Here is a 17219-nt window from a genome sequence, read left to right as displayed (position 1 = left end):
AATCGGCGGTCCTCCACTGTGGTACCGAGCGAGGTAGGGCAGTGGTGAGCAGACTGGACTCGCATTCGGGAGGAAGACGGTCCTAATCCGCATGCGGCCATCCAGAATTAGGTTTTACGTGATTTCCATAAATAGCTTGATGGGAATCCTGGGATGGATCCTTTGACGCGGATCTGTCAGTTTCCTTCCCGGGACGTCAGATACTAGTCGTGTTTGTTTCCCTTATGGTGGTCATACGCCGTAGACTAGGACCTTGACAACGAGTGTACCTGCGATCACATTCCCAGGAGGTCCAACGCCAGGGCCACTGTCGTATTGGTGTGGCCCAGAAAATCAGGATACTGCACGACTGGACCATCCAAATCGAGCGACCAGCGACCAGTGAAATAGAGTAACACGCTGAAGCCCCTTACAAACTTTCGCAGGTCCTGATAACGTTGTCTCACACGGGTACTCGACATCTCCGTGTTTTTCACAGTGATCACTCTTGCCCCTTAAAAGACCCCCCTACCAGGCCTAGTAACAACACTAAACACGAACAACGCTAAAGCACTCTGGTGGCCGTTATACTTGTCACAGACAACTGAAAAACTAATCATTTACACACCCGCCGGTGGTGTGTATGTACACGAATTTACATCGACATACGACCACGTCACAAAGGTGCTTTACTTTTTTTTTATCAGGCGGTGTACTCCTAATAATAATAATATTATTTTGCAGTGCTGTAGGATGAAATAAGTTAGCTGTTAGTTGGGTTAGCGGTCACGGCTTTGGCTAAAGGATGAAGGTTGACTTAAGCAGACCGTATAATAGATGCTTCCACAACTGAGAATCTTGGTTGTATCAGTAGTGAATAATTACTCCATAGCAATCACATGCTGTAAAAACTTGGTGGGACAACGGAAATAAATTATTACCAGTCACAACTTTTCCGAGGAGTCCACCATAGCCGAAATTCGATGCAAGTAGTACTGGGGGTAGGGGATGCCATATCTCGGAACCTCAGAGTCGTAGTTCTTGGATATTCCAAAGGGTCTCACAGAAGCTCAAGTCTAGGAATTTCTCTCTGCTATTTAAATTGTAAAAGAAACTAATACAAGATGGCAAGATGAAACACAGCACTAATAACAGTACAATAAATTCGTTTTACAGACGAAAGATATCATCTCTTCAAGGGAGAAACTAAAACATCGTGAGATTGGATTCCACTGGGAACCAGGTTCTCAACGACCGGAGTGTTAGTATTGTAAACAAGAAAATAGGGAGCATCGGTCGTAAGAGGTTTGAAATCATTTATTACGGCAAACAGATTTCAGTCACTGTGAGACCATCTTCAGTATAAATATTAAAGCCTTGAAGACTCATGTAATAAAAGCACAAATTACGCCTTCAACATGGCATCGGTACATGACACAGGTATCGCTATGTTCTTCTTCTGAACAAAATTTGTTCCCTTGCTACTATGTCCTTCTGCGTTCACGCCATTTTCAAGTTGTTGTATGTGCTTTTATTACATGAGTCCTCGAGACTTTAATATTTGCATCGAGGATTGTGGCTGAAATCGATTTGCTGCAATAAATGATTTCAAACCTCTCAAGACAGATGCTGCCAATTTTCTTGTTGTTAAAACATAATGATCAGCATCTGCATTAGTTCCCTATTTAACTATGAAGTTCATTTTTTCCGGATTGTGACTTCGTTATACATCGACATGGTGCTTTTTGACATCGCCTGTTACTGGATTTCATAACCGTCACCGTTTACCTTCTGGGTAGGTGCCACAAGTGTATGGAGATCTTATAAAGATTATTATTCGTGTATAATTCAGGAAGCTGGTTTCCATTTTAGTTGATCCTTACGTGGGCAGGGTAACGTCCGACGTTACTCCTACGCAGCATTTTTCGACCACCTTGTGGACTAAAGTTTCCTAGTAAGATTATTGCATGGAATTTTGAGGTATCTGCCAAGAGTGGCGTCTGCCACTGCAAACACAGCATTCTAGAACATGTCTCTTTTCATCCCTCTGATATTTATGTTTAGTATCTTCACATGTACCCGAATTAGCTATCCTCAAGGTATTTTCGTATGAATCCGTATTATGAACTTATCTCTCCCATTACAATTCCTTCACAACAAATTTATTAGGCTAAGCACACCGATTTCTATGATTATGCGTCCTGTCTTTGCTGTGCCCTTTCTCTTGTTTATCACGTCTACTCTACAACTAATTATTGCCCAAAACAGAGTCCATTTTAAATATTCCTAAGTCCCTTCTGTCTCTAGCTCTACAATCTACTCTGTTTCCACCTCTGGTCTTTTTTCGAGCACGAACTCTACTCTTTCCGTGGACTTTCGACCAGGCTTTAATTAATTTCCATACTGGTTAACGCTGCAGTTCGAGTTTTGTTGCCCTTCACATCGCTGCGACTGCCGACTTTCCACCCAAATGGAATCAAAGCGTTCCCTGTTACTACTTTCCGTCTTACTGCTATACCCTTTTTTGAACTCGTTCTCTTCAAACCTTGATCTATTCTGCAGTAAACTAATTATTATCACTCCTTCCCCCGTCCTTCTACCATTCACAGCCAGCGTTTTCTCTTACATAATTACTGCATTTTGCAACCTCCGGCCTATATCATAGTGCCTGATTCAAGCTGCCAACAAATTACTAGAAAGCTTCCACCGATTCTGTGTAGCTACGGATAAGTTATTACTATATGCTTTCAGCTGCATGCATTTTCAATGTCAGTACGTCCGTTAACGTCTCAAGAAGCCTATTTAAGTAACTTAACTTATCTGTCTCACTATGGTAGAATTACATCTCGCCAATCTTGTCTTTTGCACACAGACCTTTTAAAAAACTGTTTCGCATCTTATTTGCTATACCTACCCCCATAAATGCCTACAGCGTGTACCCAAATGTGCTAAAGTAATTAAATAATTTTTCATACTGGTCATGGTCCTAGGCCTGTTCCATCTTCTAAGTATCCAGCCATCTTTCTATTTTTCCTGAGCATCTTGTACATGAAGGTCTGAAATTTAAGGCTTGTTTTGGTAGTCTCTGATCGAGATTTCTTTGTAGATGTTTCAGCCAGCTTTGTCGACTAGATTTGTTATTGTCACTTACCTTGACGTAAATCGTATACGCTGTTTTTGCTAATGCTGCACCACGGTAATTATTGCATTCATTCCGTTTACCTATTGTAAAGACTGATGTGACATCTACAAATGTGCATAGCTTGGGATTTGTCGTCTTTTCCAACACGTGCTGTGCAAATGAAGAAGTCTAAGCTTTAAAAATAATACCACATAATTATGTAACTCCACGTTTATGCTTACTGGTTTTTGGTTTTATTCAGAGCCACGTCTACTGCTTGGATCGCAAATCAGATCATCGTCCAATGGTTTATCAATAACAGAGGAGTTCCTCGTCTGATACTTGATTTTCATTACACCGGAGCTGCTTATGATGGGCTATCCATTTATCGCCTGATATTATATTCGGGCTTGTTGCATCTTTTCGGTATTATTTAAATGATTTATTACTTTAAAAGCTAGAGACTGATTTTCGTTTTCAGTTCTGCTCACAAAATTATTGCACGATTCTTCGTCTGTCTTCCTGACAATGGTTTTTACTTTACTTCTTTTCTCTTGATATTCTTCTTTCACAGGTTCTGTTTTCGATTGTAAATATATGTAACACGTTTGTTTCTTTTCCTCAACTGCTTTTGCGATATCTTCCAGCCATACTCTTTATCCCTTCTTCTTTCTTCTCTTATTCCATTTTCCCAGTAATTCATTTGTGGCATGGCCAAGGAATATGCGGGTGCAGGCTTTCTCGGCGAATTTCATATATGAAGTCTTCACGGGTTGTCAGCCGAGTAGCATCGTCGTCTCGTAGCAAACGTTTCGATGGAATGCATCTCCATCATCTTCAGGCCACACCCTCGGATCAGGTGTTAGGCATTATGGTGCAGACCATGAACCTCGTCATGGAAAGGATGAAGGAATTCAGGGAGGCCCAGAGGCAGAACACACAGATCCTCGTTGCCCTTCAGGCAGCAGTCGTGCAGTCGCTCCCCTCTACGACTTCCTCAGTAGTTTCGAAACCCCATCATGGATAGACGGCCAAACATCCAAGGCCTGACAATGTGTGTCTTTAACGCAGACGGCATTGTTAATCAAGAGGTCGAGTTCAGAGAACTCATGAAGGAGTTCTCCATCGACATATGCATGGTGGGGGAAACCCACCTAAAACCGGGAATAAAAGCGACAGCCCCTAACTACGTTAGCTACCGTAAAGACAGACCTACCCAAGACGGAGAAGTGGCCATATAGATAGAAAAAGGGATCTCCCACCACCAGGTATTCTTACCAGCTACCAACAAAATCAAAGCAGTGGCGGCGGAAGTAACCACTGCCAACGGACCCCTAACAATTGTTGCAATTTACAGACCCCCACAAGACCAAATAGATGAGGGAGACATAGCTTCTCTAGGGCAAATTGAAGGCAAACTCATAATAGGGGGCGACTTCAATGCCAAACACCCTGACTGGAATTCTAGAGTAACCTCCAGAGCAGGCGCCAAACTGCAACAACTAGCGCGCACCCACCACTTCGAAACATGGGGTCCAGTCGAGCCCACACATTGTCCAAAAAATGGAGGAAGGCCCGACGTGTTAGACACAGCTCTCATTAGGAGGATCGCAGGGTTTGTGGCCGCAAGGACAATCAATAGAATGTCCTCCGACCACAACCCAGTGATCCTAGAGGTCGATGTGGGAGAATGGGTAGCACTCCCACGGTACCAGACGTCTTACAAACGTACAGACTGGGAGCGATACCGAGAAACTGTCGCCTCTGATATCGCTCGCGCTCCGCCACCTACTGCCGAAACAGTAGAACAAACGCTACAAGACTTAACAGGCACCATCTTGCAGGCAGCGGAAGAGGCCACCCCTCCACAAAGGGATGGCCCACCGCCGCAAATACAACTCCCGGTACACTTGTAAGCTCAAATTCGACGTAAGAACAGAGTGGCAAAAGAGTGGAAGATCACCAGAAATCAGGTCACCAGAAGGTTGCTCAATCATCTACAGAGAGAAATGAAGGTAGCGCTCAATAAGCACAGTAACCAGCAATGGCAAAACCGCCTCACAGCTCTCAAAGTAGACGATCATACACTATGGCAAGCAACCAAACAGTTCACAAAAAGACGCGCTAGGATGCCGCCACTGCACGGCGAGCGGGGTCTGGTCTACAGCCAAGCTGAAGAGGCCAACGCCCTCGCTGACTCCTTCGAGAAGCAGTTTCAAGTGGCAGAACCCCAGGATGAGGAGCATGAAGAGGTAGTCAGCTGTCATCTGGCTGTCTTCCTCAATGCTGAGGAGGACCCAGAGGACGAACCCATACTTTTAGCCCCCGAGGACGTGGCAAGAGTAATTAGGTACCTCCGTACAAAAAAGGCGCCAGGACACGACAGTGTCACTAATCAGTTAGTCAAAAATCTCCCACCCACAGCGATCACACACCTCGCGAACGTCCTCAGCGAGATTACTCGATCCCGCGAGTTCCCAGCTTGCTGGAAACATGCGGAAGTGGTCGCGATACACAAACCAGGGAAAGACCTTCTATTCCCGCAGCACTACAGGCCGATTAGCCTCCTGCCAACTCTCAGCAAGATCTATGAGCGCCTCCTGCTAAGACCCATACAAGAACATATTACCAGAGAGCAACTTCTGCCGGATTTCCAATTCGGGTTCCGGCAGAACCACTCTGCCCCACAACAGGTCATGAGAGTGGTGGAAGCAGCCACAGCGGGCTTCAACCACAGAGGCTACTGCGGGATAGTGCTACTAGACGTAGCCAAAGCCTTTGATTCAATATGGCATAGAGGGCAACTCTACAAATTGTACACACAAGGGTTCCCCGGGAGTATAGTTTAGCTGATCAAAAGCTATCTCACGAATAGAACTTTTTTCATCAAAGTAGAAACTGCCACCTCCACCAAAAGGCGTATTCGTCCTGGGGTGCCGCAGGGATCGGTCCTGGGCCAGTTTTGTACAGTCTGTGCACTGCAGACACACCAACGGCCCCCCTGGTGCACACTGTACAATAAGCAGACGACACAGCCTTCTACAAGAGAAATGCAAACAAGGACCTGGTCATCCGTAGGCTACAAAGGGTTTCAGATGACACAGAAACTTGGCCCGTCGCTGGCGTATCACCATCAACTCCGAAAAGACGCAGGCTTTGCTGATTACCCGCAGGCTCGGAAGGCGCGAACCTCCTCAACGTCCCCCCCTCCACCTTCACCTAAACGGAACCCAACTCCCCTGGCGCAGAACCGCCAAGTGCCTTGGCGTAACCTTGGACTCAGTCTTACGTGGAAACGCCACATAGACGAGGTCCACAGGAAGGTCTGCGCCAGAATGCCCATCCTATACCCAATCCTGAACTCAACCAGCTCCCTTCCCTGCCCAGTAGCAGTAAATGTGTACCAGGCCGTGATCCGGCCAGTAATGGAATATGCGTGCCCTGCCTGGGGATACGCGGCGAAGCAGCTCCCGGACAAACTCCAGAGGCTGCAGAACAGCTCCCTCAGGAGGGCATTGCATTTACCTCTTGGATTCCCCATACATCATCTGCACGCCGCAGCTGAAATCCCACTCCTGAGAGAGCGTTTACAAGATCTGGCAACAGCCTTCTATGAGGGTTCTTCCAGATAAGGAAACGCCCTCATCCACTCCCTATGTCGGTATGACATGTCCCGCGACAAGCACAAGCGACCCATGACGATCTCCGACGATTAAATCGAAGAGAAAATCCCAATATCCAATCCCTAATCCTGCTCCTTCCCATATAACACCAATAATCTCGCTAACCTCAGACAAGCACCAGATACAAACAGAACAATCGTCACATTTCACAGACACCAAAAAACTACAGAAATAATCACACACACACGTACACAGGAGAGGGAAGGCCGAAAGATTACAAACTCCCCCTCACACTTCCCCAAAGAGGGGAAAGTAACAGCGATATTACAGATAGACTTGTCAGGAAAGTAGTCACTGTACATGATTGATGACAGCGGTGGTCAAGAGCGTGTACGGTAGCAAGATCGCTGAGCTCCGGACGACCACGTGGCAATACCGAGAAGGAAGACCATTGTCTTCGACGTATGGCTTTGTTGCATCGCACTGCATCTGCAGTAGCAATCTGAGCGGCAGTTGGCACCACACTGACACAAAGAACTGTTACAAATCGGTTACTTCAAGGGCACCTCCGAGCCGGATGTCCTGTGGCATGCATTCCACAGTCTCCAAACGAGCGCTATTTGCGCCTTAGTGGTGTCAAGCGAGAGCCGAGGGCAGGTTGGAGGTCTGTTCAGTTTTATGATGGAAACTGCTTCTGTCTCGGTACCAATGATGGTCGTTTGTTGGTCCATCTGAGGACCTGCAACCAACCTGTCTGCGTGCTAGACACACTGGACCTACACCTGGAATTATGGTCTGGGGTGAGATCTCCTATGACAGCAGGAGCACTCTCGTGACTAACCCACGCACCCTGACTGCAAATTTTATCGTCTGTCTGGTGATTAGACCTGTTGAGCTGCCATTCGTGAACCGAATTCCAGGGGGTGTTTTTCAACAGGATAACGGTCGCAAACCTACGTTTCTATCATTTGTAGACTTAGAGAAAGCTTTTGACAATGTTGACTGGAATGCTCTGTTTCAAATTATGAAGGTGGCGAAAGGCTATTTACAATTTGTATAGAAACCAAATGGCAGTTATAAGAGTTGAGGGACATGAAACGAAGCAGTGGTTGGGAAGGGAGTGAGACAGGGTTGTAGCCTCTCCCCGATGTTATTCAATCTGTATATTGAGCAAGCAGTGAAGGAAACAGAAGAAAAATTCGGAGTAGGTATTAAAATCCATGGAGAAGGAATAAAAACTTTGAGGTTCGCCGATGACATTGTAATTCTGTCAGAGACAGCAAAGGACTTGGAAGAGCAGTTGAATGGAATGGATAGTGTCTTGAAAGGAGGATATAAGACGAACATCAACAAAAGCAAAACGTGGATAATGGAATGTAGTCGAATTAAGTCGGGTGATGCTGAGGGAATTAGATTAGGAAATGAGACACTTAAAGTAGTAAAGGAATTTTGCTATTTGGGGAGCAAAATAACTGATGATGGTGGAAGTTGAGAGCATATAAACTGTAGACTCGCAATGGCAAAGAAAGCGTTTCTGAATATGAGAAATTTGTTAACATCGAGTGTTGATTTAAGTGTCAGGAAGTCGTTTCTGAAAGTATTTGTATGGACTGTAGCCATGTATGGAAGTGAAACATGGACGATAAATAGTTTAGAAAAGAAGAGAATAGAAGCTTTCGAAATGTGGTGCTACAGAAGAATGCTGAAGATTAGATGGGTAGATCACATAACTAATGAGGAGGTGTTGAATAGGATTGGGGAGAAGAGAAGTTTGTGGCACAACTTGACTAGAAGAAGGGATCGGTTGGTAGGACATGTTCTGAGGCATCAAGTGATCACCAATTAAGTATTGGAGGGCAGCGTGGAGGGTAAAAATCGTAGAGGGAGACCAAGAGTTGAATATACCAAGCAGATTCAGAAGGATGTAGGTTGCAGTGGGTACTGGGAGATGAAGAAACTTGCACAGGATAGAGTAGCATGGAGAGCTGCATCAAACCAGTCTCAGGACTGAAGACCACAACAACAACAACAACGCTCGCCCACATACAGGTGTCGACGTGTTGCCTCGGCCTGTTCAGTCAGCAGATCTGTCTCCAATCGAACACGTTGGGACATCATCGGGCGACAACCCCAGCGTCACTCACAAATAGCATTAACCGGTCAAGTGAAGAGATATGGAATTGCATCCTATAAAGTGACACCCCGCTCTTGTGCAACACTATGGATGCAAGTTTGCATGCTTGTATTCAATATTCTGGCGGTTACACTGCATATTAATGTACCAGCACTTCACATTCGCAATGGCTCATCTCGCTCTTATATTAACCTGTGATCTTACAGTGTTAATCACTTACATATGTTACCTGGACAAATGTATTCCCGAAATTTTACTACTCTACATGAACTCTTTTTTGGTATTAAGATTTTTTTCCTTCAGTGTGGCTCAAATTGCTGTGAGCACTATGGGACTTAACTTCTGAGGTCATCAGTCCCCTAGAACTTAGAACTACTTAAACCTAACTAACCTAAGGACATTACACACATCCATGCCCGAGGCAGGATTCGAACCAGCGACCGCAGCGGTCGTGCGGTTCCAGACTGTAGCGCCTAGAACCGCTCGGCCACCGCGGTCGGCTCTTTCAGTGTATTATTGACCTCTGTCCCCTCGCGCCCAAAGTGTATTTCCGTATACCTCTCTTCGTAACAGAATTAGTAGCAATTTTGAATCCATTACCTGAGGAAAAATGTGTAAGAGAACGTCCAGTATCATTTATGTGTTGACCGCACAAAGTTCTCACTGTTTGAGACACTGGGTTATATCTGTCCAGGAATTTCAATCTCCGCAGATTAACAGGTGGTCTGTTTTGTTGTATTTATGCACTTCCCTTTGTAGGGTTTGATAAGAAGCTTCAGTCTCTTCTTTCTTCTGTCTTCTATCTTTTATCACTATTTGATGCCCTCGTCCTGTTCTGAATCTCGATGTTATGATTCCGACATTTATGTAAGTGTAATATGCGACTCTATGTTTCTGTTTATTAGCTAATCATACAGCAGCTCTATTACTAGCTCTTTTGTCATTAACTGAGCCGTTGTAAATCATTAAGTATCCATCTAAATCTGCAGTGCTCTCAGCTTAGAATATTGAAAGCTCTACTTCAAGTAATTTTTGAGAAGATTTCTTCCGGACAACAGCTGTTTATTTTACTTAAAAAGTAATCATAGCAGTCACAACCGCAAGAAACTTATTTTTTAAAATGAGGTTACCGGTTTCGGTATGTTTTCGACTATCTTCAGACCTACGACCATGATGGTAGACGTTGATGGAGAACGGAGCAACCGTTAGGTCTCCACAAACACTAACTGCTCAAACCGCCTACCTCGAAAACAAAAAAGTTTCTTGCTGTTGTGACTGTTCATGCTTATTTCTATTTCATTTCTGCACCGTAAGTCATCCCGTGAAATAATATCAACTTTTCCATGTGAAGCATGGTGTTTGCACCACCTGCAAATGATTTCATTTTCAGAAGACATCTACAAGAACTGAAACAAAATGAGTAATAAACCCCAAGTCTTGAAATGTAAGTTGAAACGTTTTCTAGCGTCACTCTCCTTCTATTCTGTTCAGGAGTTCCTCGCTCTAGTTCAGAGCTTTTGTTTGTAATGTGTTACTCATTCGTATAGCCTCTCGAAAAAATTCTTCCGTGTGTTATTAATTCTTTGGTTCTTCTGTCATAAATTTTCTGTGAACTGTGTGCTGACTAGTTTCATGTCCAAGTAGCTTAGTTGCACGGAACCTGATGCATAAGTGGAAACAAAAATGCGATATTTTCTGCTGTGAAATGTGCTCACCTTCTCGACATTATCAATGGCAACCGAGTCCGTTCTAAACCGCATCCATGAATAAAAATCCCAGTACGGCGATGTCCCAAGGCGTCGCACGCTGGCGATAGCCACCTATAAAACCAGATAACTGCCGTCGCTCTTACGAAAAGAAAGAGTGAGCGGGAAATAATAACACAAAAAAGCGCTAGTTGAAAGAGTGCCCCGTTTCTGTTGGTCGCGGAGGCGGCAGACACCCCGCAATTACCTTGTCTTTTCACACACAGTTTGGCCGCGCCGTGGTTTTTAACACATTATAATGAGCAGCTATTCACTTGCCGCTAACACGCTCTGATTTCTTGGCATCTGAATACGGCGGCGGCTGTGATGAGCGCCTGATTGCCCATTATGTGGAATATTATCCCGTCGACGTCAAATTGCGGCCGTTAGATTGTGTCTCCGGTTTCGCGCTCTTCTTTTTACCATATTCATTTTTACGCACGGGCCAGCACCTCACCGGACAAATGCCTTACACAGAGTGGAAGGCGCTTCAGAGAAGACAAACAGAATGAGCGGAGGTGGGGTCACGTTAGTATGATTATGAGACATGTCTCTTCTGAGTCTGCACACGTTACTGAAATATGAACGTACTATCGTAGGAGTGACGCAACAGTCAAAATTTTTCACCCATAATCATGAGAAGCGGGGAGAAAATTCTTGTTTAATCATCCTCAGTTAGGATTTTCAACTTGTGCAGAATGTCGGAGTGGGTGCTTGAAGAATAGCTTCAAGAGCTCGTACCCGTATGAACTCCGTCCGTTGTGGACACTGTACTTCAAATTTAACATAATCGTCACATACAGTAAGGAAGTGCGTGCGACTACGTTGAAAAATATATGTAGCCTGCAAATTTCTGAGTTGGTCGCTAAAGGAAAACTCATTCACTGAATGCAAAATGACTTTATTAATCCAGCACTACGCGTTTCGGTGTTGGCTGGTTTTGGGGAAGGAGACCAGACAGCGTGGTCATCGGTCTCATCGGATTATGGAAGGATGGGGAGGGAAGTCGGCCGTGCCCTTTCAGAGGAACCATCCCGGCATTTGCCTGGAGTGATTTAGGGAAATCACGGAGAACCTAAATCAGGATGGCCAGACGCGGGATTGAACCGTCGTCCTCCCGAATGCGAGTCCGGTGTCTAACCACTGCACCACCTCGCTCGGTGCGTTTCGGTGTTTGTTGTCATCTGATATCTGTTGAAATAAAATGAATCACTTAGCTACACATCGAACAAAAATTGGTTACAAAATCAACATAGACACACAATAAAAGCATTGCAGTCATAAGTAGACACTTACCCTGGCACTGTAAACAGCCACTAGACGTAGTAGTTACTTACACCAGTAGACAAAATAATTACATGTTGTAAAGGTAACAGATGTGACCAATAATCCCGGCCCACACATTCCGGCTGCACCGATGCTGATGATTCGCTGTCCCATACAATGGGGTTCTGTATACTACCCGTAGATGACTGTTACGAAAGTTAAAAGATACCACTCCGCGTAAAAGTTGCCTCGTCTTTGAGTAGAATCGCCGGCCGCGGTGGTCTCGCGGTTCTAGGCGCGCAGTCCGGAACCGTGCGACTGCTACGGTCGCAGGTTCGAATCCTGCCTCGGGCATGGATGTGTGTGACGTCCTTAGGTTAGTTAAGTTTAAGTAGTTCTAAGTTCTAGGGGACTGATGACCACAGCAGTTGAGTCCCATAGTGCTCAGAGCCATTTGAACCTTTTTTTTTTTAGTAGAATCGATGACACTAATCATGGAGTCGTGGTTGCCTGGTGAAGCAATCAGTGACAAAACTGCTCCTGATGTGAAAAGTCTACATCTACATTTATACTCCGCAAGCCACCCAACGGTGTTTGGCGGAGGGCACTTTACGTGCCACTGTCATTACCTCCCTTTCCTGTTCCAGTCGCGTATAGTTCGCGGGAAGAACGACTGTCTGAAAGCCTCTGTGCGCGCTCTAATCTCTCTAATTTTACATTCGTGATCTCCTCGGGAGGTATAAGTAGGGGGAAGCAATATATTCGATACCTCATCCAGAAACGCACCCTCTCGAAACCTGGACAGCAAGCTACACCGCGATGCAGAGCGCCTCTCTTGCAGAGTCCGCCACTTGAGTTTGTTAAACATCTCCGTAACGCTATCACGGTTACCAAATAACCCTGTGACGAAACGCGCCGCTCTTCTTTGAATCTTCTCTATCTCCTCCGTCAACCCGATCTGGTACGGATCCCACACTGATGAGCAATACTTAAGTATAGGTCGAACGAGTGTTTTGTAAGCCACCTCCTTTGTTGATGGACTACATTTTCTAAGGACTCTCCCAATGAATCTCAACCTGGTACCCGCCTTACCAACAATTAATTTTATATGATCATTCCGCTTCAAATCGTTCCGCACGCATACTCCCAGATATTTTACAGAAGTAACTGCTACCAGTGTTTGTTCCGCTATCATATAATCATACAATAAAGGATCCTTCTTTCTATGTATTCGCAATACATTACATTTGTCTATGTTACGGGTCAGTTGCCACTCCCTGCACCAAGTGCCTATCCGCTGCAGATCTTCCTGCATTTCGCTACAATTTTCTAACGCTGCAACTTCTCTGTATACTACAGCATCATCCGCGAAAAGCCGCATGGAACTTCCGACACTATCTACTAGGTCATTTATATATATTGTGAAAAGCAATGGTCCCATAACACTCCCCTGTGGCACACCAGAGGTTACTTTAACGTCTGTAGACGTCTCTCCGCTGATAACAACATGCTGTGTTCTGTTTGCTAAAAACTCTTCAATCCAGCCACACAGCTGGTCTGATATTCCGTAGGCTCTTACTTTGTTTATCAGGCGACAGTGCGGAACTGTATCGAACGCCTTCCGGAAGTCAAGAAAAATAGCATCTACCTGGGAGCCTGTATCTAATATTTTCTGGGTCTCATGAACAAATAAAGCGAGTTGGGTCTCACACGATCGCTGTTTCCGGAATCCATGTTGATTCCTACATAGTAGATTCTGAGTTTCCAAAAACGACATGATATTCGAGCAAAAAACATGTTCTAAAATTCTACAACAGATCGACGTCAGAGATATAGGTCTATAGTTTTGCGCATCTGCTCGACGACCCTTCTTGAAGACTGGGACTACCTGTGCTCTTTTCCAATCATTTGGAACCTTCCGTTCCTCTAGAGACTTGCGGTACACGGCTGTTAGAAGGGGGGCAATTTCTTTCGCGTACTCTGTGTAGAATCGAATTGGTATCCCGTCAGGTCCAGTGGACTTTCCTCTGTTGAGTGATTCCAGTTGCTTTTCTATTCCTTGGACACTTATTTCGATGTCAGCCATTTTTTCGTTTGTGCGAGGATTTAGAGAAGGAACTGCAGTGTGTCGCTAGTAAGCCCTGCGCACGCTGAAAGTGATAAGGGTAGTAACAATTGTCATGGAGAATGTTCCACACGGTTGTCTGGCATAACCTGTACTGGCGAGCCAACTGCCTGGTACTGACACGGCGGCCGCCTTCCACAGTCTTGATCACATTTTCCTCCAAGTCTGATGTCCGCACATTTCGGGTACGTCCTTCATGATTTCCTGCTTCCTGAAACAACTCTGTCTCAGACAAACGAAGAAACTGTGTTGCAAACACTGAATGCTGTCGTTGTTGTTTTCGGGGTTAGGTCTCCTGATAACAACCTTGCTGCCAGTCGTATGGAAACATGTCGGCTGTCCCTCGATTCGAATACGGAACCATTGTGTACAACGCTGTATCACATACACTACAAGGTGAGTCAGCAAGAGAAGTGAATTGGACAGAACATTATCAATTACTATGGTAGGAGAGGGCGCTAGAGCATAATGTATGAGGAACAGCACCACCCTCTAGAAGGAAACAATGCTTTCTGTAACAGTGACTGCATGGTTCAGCGCGTATTAGACTAAAGTCTCTGTAACAAAGTATGAATGAATAAATGGTCTCTAGCATGCAAAAGATGCACTTCCGGAAATGAATTCATTATACCTTTCTTGTTCTGTATCCTCTCATCGATCAATCCCTAGAGTTTGTACACGATGGAAAAAATCACACTGTATACTAAGACGGAGCTAGTATCTTGCACAAAATTTATGATGATGTGTCTTACCTGTTGGTTATTGTATACAGAAAATAATCAGAAAATAATTTTTGTCCTGTGATCTGAAGATGTCCTACAACTTTAGCCGCAACTATATATCAATGAAAATCTTAAATAGTAAAATTTTTTTCGGAATCTAATAAATGTAAGGAATTACAGATTACGTATCACCAATTTCACCGCGTCAAGTAACATGCCTGTTATACACAAGCGGATCTGGTGAATCGCAGCCTTCTTGACAACCCTGGAACCCAGATAAAAGCTTGAAGGAGTTCTTAGCAATTTTCAGAAGAAAATCCGACAGGGAGGTCGCTACGGAACACACACCCCACAGTTTGAAGTTCCGGAAAGAGAAACAGAGCGAGAACAATGCAAGAGTTCTTATGCTGCACACCAGCCGCCGCACATAGTGTTATTTCATGCAAAAAGTTGGCCAAAATTAGTATTTGGTATGCTCTGTACTGTGAGACCCTAGAGAACATATCTGTAAGATAATAATGTATTTACACACATTTTAACATAAAATTACCTACAACACGAGGCAATGTATTCATATGATGCCTTCCAGTCTTGCTCATATGAACAGTATGTTTCTGTGGGGGACTCCCCTTCATCATCATTTTCAGCTTGAAGAACCTGTCTAATCCGTCCTTCGGAGAGTAGTAAATTAATGTTTTTTTAAAGGAAGGTTTGCTGGTTTTCTTTCGCTTCGGTCTCATACCTGTTATTAATAGACTGGATGTCAGTAGTACTTGTTTATTAGGCACTGACTTTATTCGTCTCGTAAGAATTTCCTGGCAAACGTTTGTCTGTACAGATCAAAATGCTTGTTCCGGACCTCGGCTGCTTCTTCTGATAAACTGCCTGTGGATAAGACGACATGTTGAACAACAATTGGGCCATATACTAAAATCTTATGTACAGTGGGAGACATAGTACGCCCTTGATATGAATCATCAGTCTTGCTATTTTAGCAGTATACGAGGTGCGACAATAAAGTAATGAGAATGATGTGAAGAAAAAAAATGTTGCTTACCGTTTTAGTCAATTTAATGTTGTCTCCTTCAAAGTAGTTACCTTCTGATTGTTCACACTTTTTCCAGAGCTTCTGCCATTGATGGTAACATTTCTGGAACTCATCTTCTGTAATATCCTCCAAGACCCTCGTCACAGCTCTTTAGACATCTTGTGTTGTTTGAAAATGGTGTCCCTTGACCACCGTTTTGACTCTTGTAAATAGAAAAAAGTCTCACCGAGCGATATCTGGTGAATAATTTTGAGGTTAAAAATAGATGTACTGACAGAGCAGTATAGGATGGCGCATTATCGTGATGCAGAATCCAATTATCAGCAATGTAGGGACGGAGACGAAGAACTCTTTTACAAAGTTTTTCTAAAATTTCTTTGTAGTAATATTGGTTAACTGTTTGTCCTGGAGGTACCCACTTTTCATGAACAATTCCCTTGGAATCAAAGAAGCACACAAGCATGCATTTCACTTTTGACTTTGACATGCGAGCCTTCTTTGGTCTGGGTGATCCCTTTGAGCACCACTGCGAACTTTGGCGTTTTGTCTCTGGATCGTACTGAAAAAACCAGCTTTCATCACCAGTGATAATACGGCTCAACAATTCTGGACTGATTTCCATTTGCTCTAACAGATCAGCTGCCACATTTTTCCGTGTTTCTCCCTGTTGTGGTGTCAGATTTTTGGGAACCATTTTTGCACAAATCTTTCTCATACCAAGATCTTCAGATATTATTAGACGAACCGTTTCTCGATTGATGTTCAGTTCTTCTGCAATCATGTTCACGGATAATCTTCGATCAGATCGTATGAGTTCACGCACCCTGGCCAAGTTGACATCCGTCCGTGAGGTTGATGGTCGTCCACTGCGGTCTTCATCTTCAATATTCGTTCTGCCTTCACTAAACATTTTATGCCAACGAAAAGCTTGAGCTCTTGAAATAACCTCCTCTCCATAAGACTTCTGAAGCTTACCGTAACTTGTCGTCGCGTTTTCACCCAATTTAACGTAAAAAGAAATGGCATACCGTTGCTCAATATTATGTGGTTCCATTTCCGTGACGAGAGACACAGACATGTGTTAACTTATTACAGCACAACTCATGACTGAGCAGCTGCATCGATGTGCCACTTTGACTAAAAGCAGCTTATAGACCAAGGTCAAAGATATTGTGCCTACGCAAGCCTACCGGGTTGCCACATCTTGCAAAGAAAATCAGTCTCATTACTTTATTGTCGCACCTCGTAAGAAGAAAATTGTCTATGGCTATCTTATTTCCACCGGAAATAGCTTCTGGAATAACACTGTATCGATAGATGAGTTTCAGCTCTACACCTTTTATTTCTGCAGATGTTTCAGAATCTACAAAAAAATCTTCTACTGGTATTTACGTCATTGCTGTTTCCGTAGCCTTGCTTGGGAACATCTATAGTTCATCTCCATCGGTTTCTAAAC

The sequence above is a fragment of the Schistocerca cancellata genome, chromosome 6, assembly GCF_023864275.1.
Source record: "Schistocerca cancellata isolate TAMUIC-IGC-003103 chromosome 6, iqSchCanc2.1, whole genome shotgun sequence".
Lineage (NCBI taxonomy): Eukaryota > Metazoa > Arthropoda > Insecta > Orthoptera > Acrididae > Schistocerca > Schistocerca cancellata.
Note: the sequence above shows the minus strand (reverse complement) of the source record.